Genomic DNA, 17483 nt, shown 5'->3' on the forward strand with positions numbered 1-17483 from the left:
AATATTGCAAAACCACATGGCTTCTGCTAACAAGCAGCTAGAGATCCTACAGTTCCAACTGATCTGGTTACATATGGACATCCAGATTCATCATTCTGCCCCATGCCTCTTCTTGAGTGGGGACAGGCTCAGGCCACCACTGCCTGGCTCCAGGTTCACTGCTGCTGAAACTCCAACGGTCTCGCCAGCCCCGTGACGCCCGCTGTGAGCCACAGAGGCGCCACCTTTCTGAGCAAAGCACCAGATGCTTGCCCTCGCCCGTCCCCTGCAACCATCATCCTAACACTGCAGATGAGCCACCCAAGCTCTTCCACGTCCTTTGTCAAGGTCAGGAAGTCAAGAGCCTGGCCCGAGGTCACATGCTTCATTACTAGAAGGGGCAGAACCGGCCCAGAGCGAACGCTTTCCACCCCGTAGCCACTGACTCCATCGACAGTGGCTCAGTCTGTTGAGCATCCAACTTTGGCCCAGGTCAGGATCTCATGGTTCCTGAGTTTGAGCCCCGCGTCGGGCTCTGTGCTGAATGGCCAGAGCTCAGAGCCTGGAGCCTGCTTCAGATTCTGTGTCTCTGGCTCTCTCTGGCCCTCTCCCACTTTCACTCTGTCTCGGTCTCTCCCTCTCTCAAAAATAAACATTAAAAAAAATGTTTTAGTAAAAAATGAAAATGAGCCTATCAAAAAAACAAAAATAAAACTGAATGAATAAAAGGGAGCCTATCATCTGAATAAGATGAGCCCGAGAGGCTGAGCCACTGGAGGTTAAATCTGAGGTCCTGGGCGTCAGACAGCCCGGTCTTTGACCTGGCTTCTCCTCGCCCAGCTGTGTGACCTTGAGGCAGTGACTTAACCTCTCTATGCCTCAGTGTCCCCACGTGGAAATGAGAATCAAAACAGCAAGGACCTGGCTGAGCAGTGGTGGAGACAGAATAAGAGGGGAGCAGGGTGCACGCAGTGGGTCTCGGGAGCCTGCACCCTTAGGCACTCAACATGTCAAATGAGGCGTCCCTTTCCTTCCCCTTTGACCTCAAGGGCCTGGCTTCCCTTTAGTCTGGGTTGTCGGGTGGACTCTCCTCTCCGGCCTCCCGTGAGGTTCTCAGCGGCAGCACCCGCAGACATTGGGGCTGAACTAAACTCCGCAGAGAGTTGGCTGTACCTCTTTCAAGCACAACCCTTCCAACTGCCTGCCCACTGCAGCCCCACCCGGACCTCACCAACCTTTCGACCCTGCTTCCCGACGGGCCCACCTCCACACCCGCCACCCTGAGCAGGCCAAAGAGCCTCGAAGGCCCAGCACGCACCACACTTCCACCCCCCGGGGGCCACCCTCCTGTCGCAGATCCCACGGCCTTTCCCGTCCGTCAAGGCCCCACGTAAGTGCCTTCCTCCTCTGGAAGCTTTCTCTGACGAATCACGCCATCCCCACCCCAGGACATTATTGCTCCTTCCTCTGAACTCCTATAGCTTATCTTCTGTAGTGCTTGAGGGCATTTGATGGATTAAATTCGTACGGCTTCATTGGTGGTGGGGGTGGGGGGATTTTCTGCCTATTGGCTATCAGTGTCAATATCCTGGTTGTGATACTGTATTATAGGTTTGCAAGATGGGGGAAACTGGGTAAAGGGCAGAGAGGACCTTTCTGTTTCATTTATTACAATCGCCTGTGCGTCTATCTCGCTAAGAAGAAGAAAATTCCTACGAGTTAAAAATCTAGTTAGGACCCCCCCTTTGCCACATGCCACTTAAGATATCTTACCTATTTAAGCCTCATTCCTTCCCTGACCTCCAGACGTGAGTATCCAACGGCCTAGCCAAAATTTCCACGTGGATAACTAAAATAAACATCTCGGAATTACATTCAATGCTGACCTCCTAGGATTTTCTCCCTCTAAAAGAATCTCCATTCTTCCGGTTGATCAGGCCACAGATCCTGAGGTCATCCCTGACCCCTCTCTTTTATACTCCATACTCACCCATCAGCACACCTTGGTAAATCCACCTTCAGAATAATCCAGAATCCAACCACTTCTCCCCACCTCCGTGGCGACCCCCCCGGACCCTGGCCACCATCATCTCTCATCTAGGTGAATGCAGTAACCTCCACCCCACCTCTAACACTTCCTATCGTCTCCTGCTGCCTTTATGTTCAATAATTCATCATCACATAATAGACAACATCTCCTGCCAGCAGCCCCACGAGGGGTTCGCTGCAGCAGCCAGAAGCCTAGCACAGTGCCTGAAACATCACAGGCACTCGATAAATATTTGTTGAATGACTGACGTTATGCCTTTGGTATTAAAAGAGAACCCTGAGGTCAACGTTACTGTCTCATTTTTACAAGTAGGAACACTGAAGCTCAGACAAGGTCACGGGCTCCAGAAAGCACGAAGGCCAGAGGTGTCCTATTCTGAGAGCCACGTCCCATCTACCTGCTCCGCCTGCCCTTAGTCTCTTGGGTGGACCCTTAAGGGCAGGATTCATGTCTGATGGATCATTTGGACTTTCGGCACCTGGACGCAGTGCTTGGACATTTGCAGAAATGCCACGAACAGCGGGAGAATGAATGCAACTTTTCGTCTATGTACCAACACGGAACCAACAGCCTTGGTTATTATTTCTCACTTACGTACTGGCTCTACATACTAGAACCTTCATTCTCACAACTTTCTTCTGTGGGGCAAGGTTGAGGGTGAAATAATGACCCCCGTTTAACTGGGAGACAAGCCGAGGGTCCACCTCTTTGAGGCTCTGCCCACTGAGCCATACTGCCTGCCAGCAGCTGGCGCGACCAGACCGGTCCTCCCAGCGCCCGGGACACTTCTGTGCCACTGGTCTTTCCTCCCAGCGCACCGTGTCCTGCAGAATCTCGCTAGGAGGCTTTTATTACTGGGTTTCCCCAGCCTGGCCTTTCTTTATTCTTTCTTTCTTTCTTTCTTTCTTTCCTTTTTTTAGGAAGGGACAGCGTCTGCTGCTGAGCCCACAGCAATGACATGTGCCCCCCAAGTAAACCTTAGCACCAAACTGGACGTCTTATCTCACTTAAATAAATATTCTTCAAAGAGAGCTATACACTGAACAGATGGATAAATTTCAAGATTTAACAACTTACGGGGACGTTATTAGTGTCGCATTAGAAGGCAAGCTTTATTGCCCCCATATATAAAAAAAGACACCCCATCTTAAAGAATTCTGGTCTTAATCATTGGCGAACCTGGCCCTGGCCACACCTGTAAGAGAAAATACACCGAGGCCCTCTGAACCTGGATAGCACCCTCATTTCTAGTGTCCCCACCCACGGAACTTCTCTCCTGTGGCGTCTCCAGCATGTTCGTAAGTGTTCATCCCCCTCCCCTGATATCCTGGCACGTCCGATCCAATAATGTCAGCAAAATGTTGTCGAATAAAAAGTTCACACAACCATGATGGCATGTCCTGTGGTCTGAGGGATTCCAGAGGTTCCAGAGAGAAGGTTCAGGGGCAAGCCAGAACCAGGGCCCCCAGAACCAGAGACAGGCTCTCAGCACCGCTGCCCCCCCTTCTCTCTCTCTCTCTCTCTCTCTCTCTCTCTCTCTCTGTCCTTCCCACACTCATATGCACAGTCTCTCCCTCTCTCTCAAAATAAATAAACTTTAAAAAAAAAAGAAACATACAATCATACACACCTACACAAATACAACTACACAAACATACAAACGCGTACAGTCATAAACACACATACACACGCTCACACAAGCACACAAACATATAAACACAATCGCATCAACATACACAGACGCGACGACACAAACATACAAACATAGAAACACGCGCGTGCACGCGCCACCCTGATAAGGGATAAAATGATGGCCAGACGCCAGATTCACAGAGAAGACCCCGTTTTATCCCTTCCCTCTTAAATATCCTTCTCCCTTTCTAGTTTGGTTCCATCAACTCCTTTTCGACTGGCCGGGCAGGTGTATTTGGCAGGGAAAACTACAATCTATTTCTAGGACACCCTGAAAAAAAAAAATTTTGCGTGGCCAAGGGCCAGAGTGAACTTCTTGGAAACTCTAAGACAGTCAAGGAGTTTAGACAAGTTTGTGACTCAAACTAATAGAAAGAGAGGGGCACTGTCCCTCAATAAAGCAAATCAACTTAGCACAAATAGGTGACCTATTTTTCAACTCGGAGTCCTCCCAGCTGATAGAGGATTTTGGCTTTTAAGAATACGAAGGAGAGCTAGGGGACTAAACATGGCGTGTAAGCACAGCCAGAGGCCATAAAGAAGCTTGACGGGAGAAGTGGTACCCCCAGTACCCTGGCCACCAGCGACACCTGTGATCAAAGGCCTAACTGCCTGCTGGGTCTTGAGGTTCCATCTCTGGCCCACTTTCCTTGATCCACAACTTGAATATCATAAAGATTCCAAAATCTCTCTCTCCCGGCTAAATACTGAGCCCCAGAATTCATCATTCAAGGGCCCACTGGCCATCGGGACGGCCGCTGGGATGATTGGCGGTTCTCATGATCTTCTTCCTATCCTGTTCAAACTCCTTTCTCCCCGGCCTCAGTGACCAGCAGCACCTGCGCCTCACTAGTTAGGTAGCTAAACATCTAACTCTTTGTCCTTCTTGCCCGCCCTACCCCCACACGTCAAGACCTGGTGTGGTGGAGACTGTATAACGTGGCAGTTAAGGAAGGGTATGGGCTTCAGGGTCAGAGAACGCAGAGTACAGATCTCAGCCCACCAACCGTGAGTTGTGCGACCTTGGGCAAACAACGTAATCGCTGTCACATAATTCCCCTCATCTGTATAACAGGGCCAAGAATCCCTCCCAGAGCTCCTATGAGCACTACACTGGATCACATAAACACGGTCAAGTGTCTGCACCGGTAAATGCCCAAGCCCGCGTCTCTCCAACCCACTGCCACTTGCTGAGGTTAGGTCCCCACTGTTTCTCCCCTAACTATGAGAATGGGCTCCTGTGGGTACCCCAGCCTCTAGATCCACACGCCCCAAGTCCATTCTTCACACCACAGCCAACGCCATCTTTGCAAAGACAAATAGGACCTCACTAGCACACAATGATAACACCATGCCCAGTCTTCCCACAGCAAGCCAAACAAAATAAGATCCTAATGGCCCAGTTCACCAGATGGGGATTAGCAACTACTCTTACCCTTTTGCTGAAGCCCCTTAAGAATACGACGAAAGTTGTCGATCTTCTCCCCAGAAAGAAAGCTCTACGCGTAAACACACAAAATATTCCGAAGCTCCAGGAGATACACAGACCCCAAGCTCAAAGCCCCTGACTTAGAACATTCTTTGGCCTGACCATCGTTGCTCTTCATAAATCTGTCCCCTAAGCTAACTGCAGTCACTAAGGAGTCAAATTTTGAAATAACACATTTCTTAATTTGCACATACAGGGTCTCCAAAATCTGGCAAGAGAACTCAGCAGTCAGCTCACGGCACTTTTCCCAGAAACGAATGGCACCTGTGAAGAGTTCTTACAGAGAGGAGCACAAAATCACGATCAATCATGCACTTGAAACTCTCAGAAGTTTTTTGCAGCCTCAATAGGTGCTGGCTAAGAAACTGCACACCAGTGTCTGAGGACAGGTCCCACAGAGGTTCAGGAAATAATGAGTTCTCAGGCCTGTCCCCATGACGCCCCTCCCTCACCTCTCCCCACCTGAGTGCCAGATGGCAGAGAGACTGAGCTCTCTAAAGTCACCTACAAATTGCTCGGGGGCACCAGACCGAGAACTTTAGGACCCGTCCTCCCTGCAATGCTTCTATGCAGACACGCTAAATGGCCACCCAGAGGGTTGCAGTGAGCTACGTATCCTGAGGCTCATCTCACTGGGTACCAGCAGGGTAATAACCCACAAAGTATAGTCGGCTGGCACCAGCCTAGGAAACCATTCCCACACCTGAGCATGAAAACAGTGGCGAACTCTCTAGACCACCACTACTTTAGGTCCTGGGGCCATTTGTTTTAGCAGCGTTACAGAAAACAAATTACTCTGTGCTCACCATCACCATAAAACTTTAGTGTTCCAAACAAACCGTTAATCCTGAAGTTGGAAGAAACATTAAAACAAAAACGGCCTTGAATTTTAACCAGATAAGGTGACCGGAACCCTGAAGGCATAAGAAGGAGATGGCAGAGGGAACACAGCGGGAACCAGGGATGCTAATGTTCACAGGAGCCACGCCCAGAAAAACTGATGACTGGGCTCTTCCATTTCCAGAAACCATCGCTAGTCCTATACAATTTCCCACTTCAGAGAGGAAGGAATGAAAATCTGCTTTCCAGTATGTTGAACTCAAAGAGCTGACAACAACCTCTCCCAAAGGGGAGTGCGTTCTGGTCACTGAGCCATGATTTCAGGCTCCCCGTCTCCTATCACCACCTCTGCTCCAACCCATGGAAATAAGCATTGGGGGACACATCAGTTTCTTTTAAAAGGAAATTTCTGTCATGTTCACTCCTGATCCTTGGGAGCATCACAGTGAGGACTTGAAAGGCTTGAACTTTCAGCCATCCACAGATGTTTCTCACATCAAAGCCCAGATCTTATGGGATCCTGGTTCTCTCTCTCAGGATAACACGAGCTTGAAAAGCTAGCATCATTCGGCATCTTTTCCTCTCCATCCTTTGACAATTTAGACTCTTGCCTCTACACCAATGAGGGCAGGGTCTCTGAAAGATAAAGAGCTGAGGGTGGGGCAGAAGGAGTAGGAAAGGTGTCCCTATGGGGCTTACAGCCAAGACATAGAGAATCAAAATGGGATGTCCAGAGATGTCCACGTTGATAGGCCTTTCCAATTAGGGACATTCACATCCTGAAGTGAGCCTGTCCCGCCAGGATAATTGTGCAGGATTCTGGCTAGTGGTCTGTTTTTTCCTCTAAAGAGCCACCTTGCCCCTAACCTGGAAGTGACCATCCTTTGGGTGTGTCTTGTCATTGTCATTACCACTACCACCACCGCCACGGTCAACATCGTCAACACAACGACAGCAACAATTACTACTGCCGTTACTATGTATTGGGCACGTGTGAAATACACAACAGTAATTCACTCTGCATGTGTCAGTCTACGTCATCCCTGGAAAGTACATACTGTCATCTACACCGTGCCGGTGAAAAAGCCAAACCTCATGGAGCACTGCAGTAAGTCACAGGTCCCTATGTGTCATGCATCATCAACCACGCTTCACCGCCATACAGATCATCCCCAATCCACTCTTGTTAGAGAGCGAACAATCAGGAACAATTAGCTCGCTTTGGGACAAACTTCTCGTAGCACAAGACCTGGCGTCCGTTCATTCAACGAGCGTTTCTGAGCGATCGCTGTGCGCCTAGACTTTGACCATGTTTGCACATAGGGATAAACATGGTGTATATGCGCACTGCCCTCAACATGCAGGCAAACCCACCCAAAGTCAATGACCTCCTAGAGGGCTCTAGGGTCCCTGCCATCCCGCCTGCCCTGTTGGCTCTACCCCCTTTCGCCCTGCTGAGCCTCTTCTCTTAGAATTTCAACAGATGAGTTTGAAATACAGTCAATACATACATGAGAAAAGGGGCAAACCTGCGATGTTTTGAAATTACAGACTCATCAAACCTAATCCTTACCAACAGTGCTTCCTCCTCAAAAACAGTAAGCAGGAGACTCTTGAAAGCAGTTTTGCATGTTAGGCGCTAATTTAAAACTTGGAAATGGGTTTAGAGACTGGATTACTCGTCTGTGGTCGTATGGCTGCTGATTCTGGGAGTTTAGGTTCCGATCTGAGTGCCAGAGGAACAAGGTGGAAGTGGATTTCTCTCTGTTTCACCACTGTCAGGCACCCAGGCTCCTTCCGGCTCTGCATTCCGGCCTCCACGGAACTCTTTGTCTTGGTCTCCGTGGTGAAACTCTTTGTCTTCATGGCGTCAGATGAGGACTTTCCCATCCCAATAAGAAGAAGGAAGAAAGGATAAAGAAGAGGCAACATGCACCAAAAGTTGCCCAATGTCACTTCTGCTTACATCGTATTGGCTGGAATTTACTAATATGGCCACATCTAGCTCTCAAGGAAGACTGAGAAATGTAGTCTTTATGCCAGCATCCACAGGTCCAGCTAAAATTTCTGCTATTAGGGGAAAAAGTGATATTGGAGAAGAGCTGCTAAGTGGTACAACTGGGATAAGAACCCAGCGCTGAGGGACTCCCGAGACCCTACTCCGTCAAGAACAGGTAGGCTTTAATTCCTATTTTTATAACCATGACCACCGGTCCTCTCTTCTTCATTGCATAAAGAAACTGTTGTGATTTTAGAATTTTCTATATACATTTCATTAGCTTTTGATTTAATAGCTAGAAACCATCTCCAAGCTATATGGTCTCTGGTGGTTTAAAAAATATACCTGGTAATTCTTTCCTTCAAAGATGGAGCCTAATTCCACTTACCCTAAGTGTGGACTGTATTTAGTGACTCACTTCTAACACTTCTAATGAATATATATGGCAGAAGTGACGAAATAGGACATCTGAGACAAGGTCATAAAATGATCATTCATGCTAGCAAGAGGCAAAGCCCATGCTTTGAAGTCACTCAAGCAGTCCTATGGAGAAGCCTTCACGGAAGGGAGGGAGGGAGGGAGGTGTCCAGCCAAGAGCCTTGTGAATGAGCTTAGAATTGGATTCACCAGCCCCAATCAAGCCTTCAGATGACTGCAGTCCCAGGAAACGTCTTGACTGCAACCTTTTTTAAAAAAATGTTTATTTATTTATTTTTGAGAGAGACCGACCACGAGCAGGGGAGAGGCAGAGAGAGAGGGGGAAAGAGAGAATCCCAAGCAGGCTCCATACCCAGCATGCAGCCCAACGTGGGGCTCGATCCCACCACCGAGAGATCATGACCTGAGCTGAAATCATGAATCAGATACTTAACCAAATGAGCCACCCAGGCGCCCCTTGACTCCAACATTTTGAAAGGTGCTAGGCAGACCAGCCGTCCATGCCATGCCTGAATTTTCTGATCCTGAAAAGAGACTTGGGTTTTGGAGGGCTTTTTAAAAATGTTTTTGGAGTATTTGCCACACAGCAATATAATAATTCAGGTCTCAATGTAAATTTAGTGTTCTTCTGGCTTGAGAGTTAGAGAAAGTAGAAATGACCATCTTGGTAGCAAAAAAAAAATTGTATTTTAAATGGCTGTGTCCCAGCTCAGCACCTGCTTTTAAATGATTTGGAGATGTGTTTAGATGAGATGCTCTCGATGCCACTGTGAAGAGGAAAGACCAGTGAGCCATCCCTGCTAGAACATATTGCTAATATCACATCCCTGAGTAGTCCCAGGAAGCAGCTGAACCTGCTGTTAGCCAATTACCACCAGGAAAAACAGCTCAGTATCAATGGAGCCAACATCAAAATGATGAGTTTTGGCAAACTCCCTTCGGCATCCAGATGGATAATGCTGAACAATTCTACTCAACAGGTTATCTTACTTAGTTATGTGGAGAAGCACCACGGGGTTTAATTACCTCAGGAGATCTGTTAGGATGCATTTCTGTTGAAAGTGGAAGATTCCACAGAAACAGTATCAAGGTTATTTTACGAGAGAGATGAATGGTTGCTAGATCCTGTTCCTCAAATACTCCAAGTCAAGGTCATGGTTTATGATGCCAGCTCTTGAACTTTCATACCAAGATATCGCTTCTGCCTACTATCTCCAGAGGAGGAACCAGAGAAACATGTTCTATTGCCAAGGGGGGGGGGGGGGTGGGGGGAGGCGGGTCTCAGAATCAGCCAGTGGGAAGACTTTTTAAACTACAACCTTCCCTCGTCTCTCTGCATTTGGAGAGTCTACAGTCCTTCATCCTTCATTGAGAATCACCACCATCATAAGCCACTATTACTAGTGGAAATGCATAAAAAAAAAATCCTCAGAAATGTGAGGGTGAGAAAAAGTTGGTAGCCACCAACATCTCTGAAATAATACAAAAGACTTGCATATTGGGTATTTTTATTATGGGCCAAAGGGTTCCTATTTCAAATACAGATGAGGACAGTTAAATGTCTTGATTTCAGCTCAGGTCATGATCTCACACCATCCATGGGATCGAGCCCCGTGGGATTCTCTCTTTCTTTCTGCCCTTCCCCTGCTCGTATGCTTTCACTCTCTCTCTCTCTCTCTCTCTCTCTCTCTCTTTCTCAAAATAAATAAATAAGCATTTAAAAAATAAAATAGAGAGAAGATCCTTCTTCCAGTGGGGCACTTTAACGCCATCCTTGGAATAAGGTAACAGGTGTAGCCTCTCTGCCCCAACCAGTTGGAAGCTTAGAGCTAAATTTCACACTCATTCATAGTAACTGCATTAGTTTAAGGGGCTGTCATTTTTTTTTCTTCCTCTTTGTATGTGGAGTTTTATTTCCCACTTCTGTTCTGACAGCCTTTGCAGTTTGCCTCTTCATTTATCATATGATGTCTAGATCCCATTTGGAAGCAAGGCAGCACAGAAATTTACAAATGAATGCGAGGAAAGTGGCAGGATCGGGACTCAGGTTTCTTTCTTGGATGCAGCTACCAAAATGCATTTTCAGAACAAGGGGCAGGAACCTCTAAGATGACTGAAGCAATTGTCCCTTTAAGGAGTGGGCCCTGGGAAGCAGCTACCATCAGAGAAATCCCTCCTTGGCTCTGCTTGTAACAGAGCTTCGGGGACTCGCCACGAGAGACTTCCCTCTCAAGGCTCAAAGGCAGGTCGAGTTGGTAGATAAAAGACCCAGGTGGTGAGGCTAATTCCCAGCTCTGGGGGCCGAGCTGCATTTCTGGTACTCCCACTCTTGTTGGATGATGTGCTTCTTTGTGTAGGTTTTATCGCCTCCTCTGGAAGAGAGAACGCAGAGCCATCAGCCTTCTCCGATAAGAGTTGCGAGTTTCTCTTCTTGTGACAGTCATGTCTCTGCCTCCTTAAAACCCCTCTTGAAAAGCCTGTCGAAGGAAGTGTCTCCAAAAAGGCAAGTAGGGTGTGCCTCTTGGATTTTTAAATCAACCAGCGAAAGGAGAGGAGGGGGAAAAAAAAAAAAGGAAGGGAGGGAGGGATGGGAGTCTTCTTTACAAGAAAATATATGATGGACCAGATGGGTGGGGGTGGGGAGGGGTCCTTCAGAGCTCCCGGTCCCATTCTGGCATGAAATCATGCCCATCACCAGCCTTCTCCAGGCTGCAGTGCACCTCTCGGTGAGGAGCACACTGGGCTCACACAGAGCTTTAAAAATATCTCTCCGCCCACTGCACGCTTGATTAATCAGGCAGGTTCTCACCCATGTGTCACAGCGGTGGCAGTGATATACACGATAGTGACATGAAGGTGCAGGGAAGGCACAAAAGGGTCTCATCTAGCAGGAAAGAGGAGGCCTAGCATAAAAGTTAACCAGCATGGGCTCTGAAGCCAGGTGACAATCTGCACACACTAGTTAGCAACCTTGGACAAGGTTATTCCGAGTCTCAATCTTCCACACTTGTCAAAATGGAGTTAATAATAATACCTGCATCAGAGGATTACTGGAAGGATGAAAGGTGTTAATTCATATAAAGCATTCTGAACGGTTCCTAGCACAGAATAAGCACTCAATAAACTTCCGCTCGGGTGATTATGATGATGGTGACCACCACCAATGTTGCAACTTGAAAGATGGGTTCCAGTAGACAGAAGCAGCTAGAACAAAGGCAGAGAAGCGGGAGAGATCTTGAGGTGGCAAGGAACCATCTGGAAGGAAAGCAGGGAGTCAAGCGGACAAAAAGGAAGGGTCTGGGGGGCACCTGGGTGGCTCAGGGGGTTGAACGTCCGACTCTTGATTTCAGCTCAGATCATGATCTCAAGGTGGTGGGCTCCATGCTAAGCACGGAGCCTGCTTAAGATTTCTCTCTCTCTCTCTCTCTCTCTCTCCCTCTGTCCCTCCCCAGCCCCCTCTCTTTCTCTCTCAAAAAATAAAACAAATTAAAATTTTTTTTTTAATTTAAAAAAAGGAAGGGTCCAGGCCCCTCGAGATGTCGTATGCTTGTTTCACTAAAGTTCACACAGCTGTAGGCTGTGGAGAGCCATTTAAGAATTATAAACAGGGGCACCTGGGTGGCTCAGTCGGTTAAGCGTCCGGCTTCGGCTCAGGTCGTGATCTCGCGGTTTGTGAGTTCGAGCCCCGCGTCGGGCTCTGGGCTGACGGCTCAGAGCCTGGAGCCTGTTTCGGATTCTGTGTCTCCCTCTCTCTCTGCCCCTCCCCCGCTCATGCTCTGTCTCTCTGTCTCTCAAAAATAAATAAACATTAAAAAAAAAGGAATTATAAACAAAAATGAAAAGGGTAAGGGTAAGTGCTATGTTGGTTGAAAATTGCCTTTAATGGGTCTGAGTAAAAAAAATTAAATTATCAACAACAGACTTCTGCTACAATAAAGTAACTGGTATAAAAATAACCCTCCCACCATGTACAACCACACAACTGAACAAAATATATAAAATACAGAAAGCAGCTGCTTCCAGGCAGTAGACCATGGACAGCGCAAGACTACAAGTGTAGGGAGAAGGGAAACTGACCAGGTGAGCTCTCCACCTGGGGACCGCTTCCCAAGCCCAGTTCATACTTGGGGTAGCTGAAGGCACGAGAACCTTATGGGATAAGGCAGCGGAGAGAAGAAAGCTGCAGAGAGAAAGCCCCAGAAGCCTGCAGGTGAGGTGGGTCTCCTATGAATACTTGGCCGAAGGCTGGACTACCCACATGTAAGTTGAGATTAAGCCAGACTTACCAGGAAGCAGCTTCTTGGGAGTTGAGAAGAGAAAAGAAATGCTAGAATTGAAGCAATCCCAGATGTCTGAAAAAAACCTCATCGATACCCCAGGCATCCAGCTGAGACACAAGAATAAAGAACACACTCGAAAGGCCTTCTTTAGGTCCACGTGATCAAAACCTAAAGCCAAGCCCCGATGAGACTCACAAGGAAGACAGTCTGGAGGCTGAGTCCCTGCCAAGTTAGAGGGGCTTGGGAGACAGTTGGGATTCCCACAGCCCTACCCTGAAGAAGCATAAAACCAAACCTAAACAACTTGAAAGCAGTCAGGTAGTACCTGAACTACCTCCTGAGGCAAAAATCGGCCCTCTTCAGAGAAAGATAACGGAACACAGAGTCTCCATAGCATAGCATTACAGTGTCCGGTGTACGAACATTAATAGGCACGCAAAGAAACGAGAAAGTGTTACCGTAATCTAAAAAAAAGAAAAATTAAAAAAAGAAAAACAATAAAAACCAATCCCAAGATGGCCTAGAGCCCAGATGTTGGATCTAAGTACATAAAGACTTTAAAGAGCTACTATAAATATAGGAAAATTTGTCCAAATAATTCAAGAAAAATATTGTTTCAATGAGTAAGCAGATGAGTATTTCAGCAGAAAAAATGAAAACTCCAAAAAAGAACCCAGAATTAAATTTCTAGAATTTTAGAAATTAATTTTAGAAATTAATTTTAGAGATTAATTTTAGAAATTAAAATTCTAGAACTGAAAAAAATTGGGTGCATGCCTCTGTGTGTGTGTGTGTGTGTGTGTGTGTGTGTGTGTGTGTTGGAAAAAAGGGAGACAGAGAGAAAGCAAATGCTTCAGTATTAACAATTAGATGAAGACATACAGTTATTCACTTTACTTTCCAAACCTCTATGGATTTGAAAATTTTTTTAAAGACTAAAGAAACTTTTTTTAAAGTTTATTTATATATTTAAGGAGATAGAGAGAACACAAGCAAAGGAGGGACAGAGAGAGGGAGAGAATCTCAAGCAGGCTCTGTACTGCCAGCACGGAGCCCGATGTGGAGCTCAAACTCACCAACTCTAAGGTCATGACCTGAGCTGAAGCCAAGAGCTGGACACTTAACCAACCGAGCCACACAGGCTTCTCCAAGATTAAAGAAATATTAAAAGTATATACTAATATATTTGTAGGCCAAGAAGAAAAAAAGTTATAAGTAGTCGGATAACCTAATCAAGTGCATGATTAGGAAGTATCCCTCCAATGAAATGAAACTGAACTGAGACATGAATGACACTCTAGACGAGGCACAAGGAGACCAACTCCTGGTGACTACAGCTGTCTGGGAGGTGGGGACCTGGCCCAAGACAAAAGCAATGTGGTCAGAGAGCAAGGGATCGTTTCGAGATATGTTGAAAGAAGTCAAGATCTGCATGACTTTGCCAATTACACGTGGGGGGGGGGGGTTGGTGAGCAAAAAAGACGAATCAAGGATGGTTCCCAGATTACTTTTGTAGCTGACTGGGTATGATGTGACATAATTTCCTGCGAACAATTCCAGAGGAGAGGCAGTTTTGGAGAAAAAAGAAAATCCATTCGGCTCTGGATCTCTGCAGCTTAAGGAACACGTGAGGCATCTACACAGGACGATGGGTAAGCAGATCTAAACTGCAGGAGAGAGGCAGGGATTGAAGATATGCACGTCGAGGCAATCAGCACATAGGTGTCTGGGGGGACAACAACAAAAAACAACCCCAGGGGACTACAGTGGGCAGAAGGTGAGGGGCACGCGAGGAACACTGGAAAAGACAAAGAGGGAGAGAAGATGCAGGCGAAGGGCCAGCCAGCGACGTGGATGCCAAAGCAGTGACACACGTCAAAACCAGGGGTGTAAGCAGCACCGCCAGGTGCTACAGAGAGTAGCGCCCCAAACTCAAATTAAAATAGCCCCCAAAGCGTGGATAAGAGCACATCCCCAGAAATATTAATTTTGAGATGCATACACACGTCAGGAGTTGAGGAGAATCTTCACTGTTTGCAACACCAAAGAAACCGGAGAAAAGCAATTTCCACCCACCCTGGGAACTACAGAGGTACTTACGGCAGGAGGACATTGACTCACCGCCATTGTTTGCCCCTGCAAACAGCGACCCACAGGCTACCTGCCCAGCAAAGGAAGCGGTCACTCCCTAGTTCACGACAACTGTTTTCCATGGTGACCTATTCCCCAACCCAATCCAAACCCAGCCCAGCAGCACCCCTTTTTGTAAGCTCATCAGGAAACCCTACTCTCCAGGAGCAGCAAGAGCTATGGGTTGCTATGTCCCATCCTGCATTATTTGGGGGGAAGATGAGAGCCAGAGTGAACCTGGGATCACTGAGTGCTGGATACTAGTTTGGGAATAGGAAGAGGAACAAGACAAGGGAGAAACAAAGGAGTTACATAATTCTGTGGCACAGGAAGCAAACCCAGGAGTAGCGGCAAACAAGATCCCACCTCCAGGAGTAGCTGGGCGTCTCAGTCGGTTGAGCGTCCAACTTCAGCCCAGGTCACGATCGTGCGGTTCGTGAGCTCAAGCCCCACATCGGGCTTACTGCTGTCAGCGCAGAGCCTGCTTCAGACCCTCTGTCCCTCTCTCTCTGCCCTGCCCCAGCTTGCACTCTCTCTCAAAAATACATAAAACATTAAAAAAGAAACAAAAACCAAAGGTCCCACCTCCACTCAGAAGCCATGGACTTGGGGCGCCTAGGTGGCTCAGTCAGTTAAGTGTCTGACTTCGGTTCAGGTCATGATCTTGTGGTTTGTGAGTTCAAGCCCCACATCGGGCTCTGTGTTGACAGCTCAGAGCCTGGAGCCTGCTTTGGATTCTGTCTCTGTCTCTCTCTCTGCCCCTCCCCTGCTTACACTGTCTCTGTCTCTGTCTCTGTCTCTCTCTCTCTCTCTCTCTCTCTCTCAAAAATAAATAAATAAATAAATAAACATTAAAAAAAAAAAAAGCCATGGACTAGATGAGTGGCTTCTACAAAGTGGACTCTCCAGCTGGGGCTGCCAAGGGGAAAATTATCCCAGGTTCAAGATAAAGTGAAGACAAAACAAAGAAACTAAAGTTTCTTTACAAACCCTGTTGGCTCCCAGATTCTGGGCCCGCAAAGGACTTTATGGAGGCACAAAGTAGAACAGAAAAGAGCAAAAGGGACCCTAGAAAAACATCTTCTAACGGGCAGTAAAGGTAGCATCAGCTGGAAGACGTGGAGGAAAGGCTTGTATATAGATGTGTCTCTGTATACATCGTGACAAGACACAGAAGAGATTTTCACAAACTGTGTCCACATTGTTCTCAATAAGACAAAGAGTTGAGAGAGAATAAACAAATAAGGCCCCAGGAAGGCAAGAAGTCAGAGGCATGAGGAGAGCACATTCTAAGACTACAAAAAAGGGGGATGGTCCGATTATACCCTAATAGCTGCAAGCTGGCGGCAACCCAAATACCCACTGAGAATAGAACAGATAAATAATTGTGGCATATTTATAGATGATGGGATACTATAGATTAGTGAAAATGAATCAACTTCAGCTATCCTCAAAAACATGGCTGAGTCTCGCAAATATGTTGAGGAAAAGAGGCTGGGAACAAAAGAACAGACATGGCATTGGCCCCACTGAGATGAAGGGAAATGCAAACACCATGAAACGCTGAGAGGAAATAGGCTGGTGGTTGTCTTTGAGGAAGAGGCATTGGAAAGGGCCTCAGGGATACTTTAAGGTGCTAACAAGACTACATTCCTTAGCCTCAGTAGTTGTTGAATGAATGTTCATGTTCAATAATAACTGAATTGTGCATTAATACTTCCCTGTATTCTATTTTAACCAAAGTTGGGTGGTTTTTTGTTTTTTGTTTTTGTTTTTTGTTTTTTAAAGGAAGGAGGCAGGCACCTGAGTGGCTCAGTCAGTTGAGCATTTGATTCTTGATTTTGGCTCAGGTCATGGCCCCAGGGTCGTGGGATCGAGCCCCAGGTCAGGCCCCATGCTGGACGTGGAGCCTGCTTGAGATTCTCTCTCTCCCTCTCCCTCTGCCCCTCTCCTCCACTCACACACCCTCTTTCTCTCTCTCTCTCTCTAAAAGAAAAAGAAAAAGAAAAAGGAAGGAGGACTACTGAAGTAAAATTAAGCTTCAAGGAAACTGAAACTTCCAGAAAACTGAAGATATGCTCTAAAGGCAGTAATAAAAAAATTTTCTTCATGACTATAGACAAGTAAGTCAATGATGTAGAAGACAAACTCGAGAAGGAATGCAGACTACATAAAATGATGTGAGTAGAGATGTATGATGTGGAAAACAAAGAATGAAAATGTAGCATTAGAACGAAAGGCACGAAATACCCGCATTCAGACATTTCACAGTGGCCAGATTACATCCTAACAGCCCCAAATGGGAAACCCAAATATCCATCATGAATGAAATGGATACAGAAATTGAAGTATACTGACATACAATGGATACTCATGCCATGTATGAATGAAAACGTATGAATTCAGACAGAGGTAAATTTAAAGATTAAGACAGCAGCATCGTAAGATTAGTCAGTCAATAGGATCAAGAAAATGGTTTTCACAAAATTAGAATTGGTAAACCTAATAAACTTTTACATGATACACTCTGAAAGTGCAAGGTATCGCTAATAGGGGCACCTGGGTGGCTTCGTTGGTTAAGCGTCA

The 17483-nt window shown here is 46.7% G+C and overlaps 1 protein-coding gene and 1 long non-coding RNA gene across 2 annotated transcripts in view; one reads left to right on the top strand and one right to left on the bottom strand.

The window, feature by feature from the left end:
- CALN1 (calneuron 1) overlaps positions 1-17483 on the bottom strand; it is a 484125-nt gene that overhangs the window by 365015 nt on the left and 101627 nt on the right. The gene's annotated exons all lie outside the window — the stretch shown is intronic.
- Positions 7933-10990, top strand: LOC125154398 (uncharacterized). The gene is made up of 2 exons (XR_007147784.1): positions 7933-8224; positions 10845-10990. It is a non-coding gene; the product is annotated as an uncharacterized LOC125154398 (long non-coding RNA).

This window comes from Prionailurus viverrinus, chromosome E3, assembly GCF_022837055.1.
Source record: "Prionailurus viverrinus isolate Anna chromosome E3, UM_Priviv_1.0, whole genome shotgun sequence".
In the NCBI taxonomy this organism is placed as follows: Eukaryota; Metazoa; Chordata; class Mammalia; order Carnivora; family Felidae; genus Prionailurus; species Prionailurus viverrinus.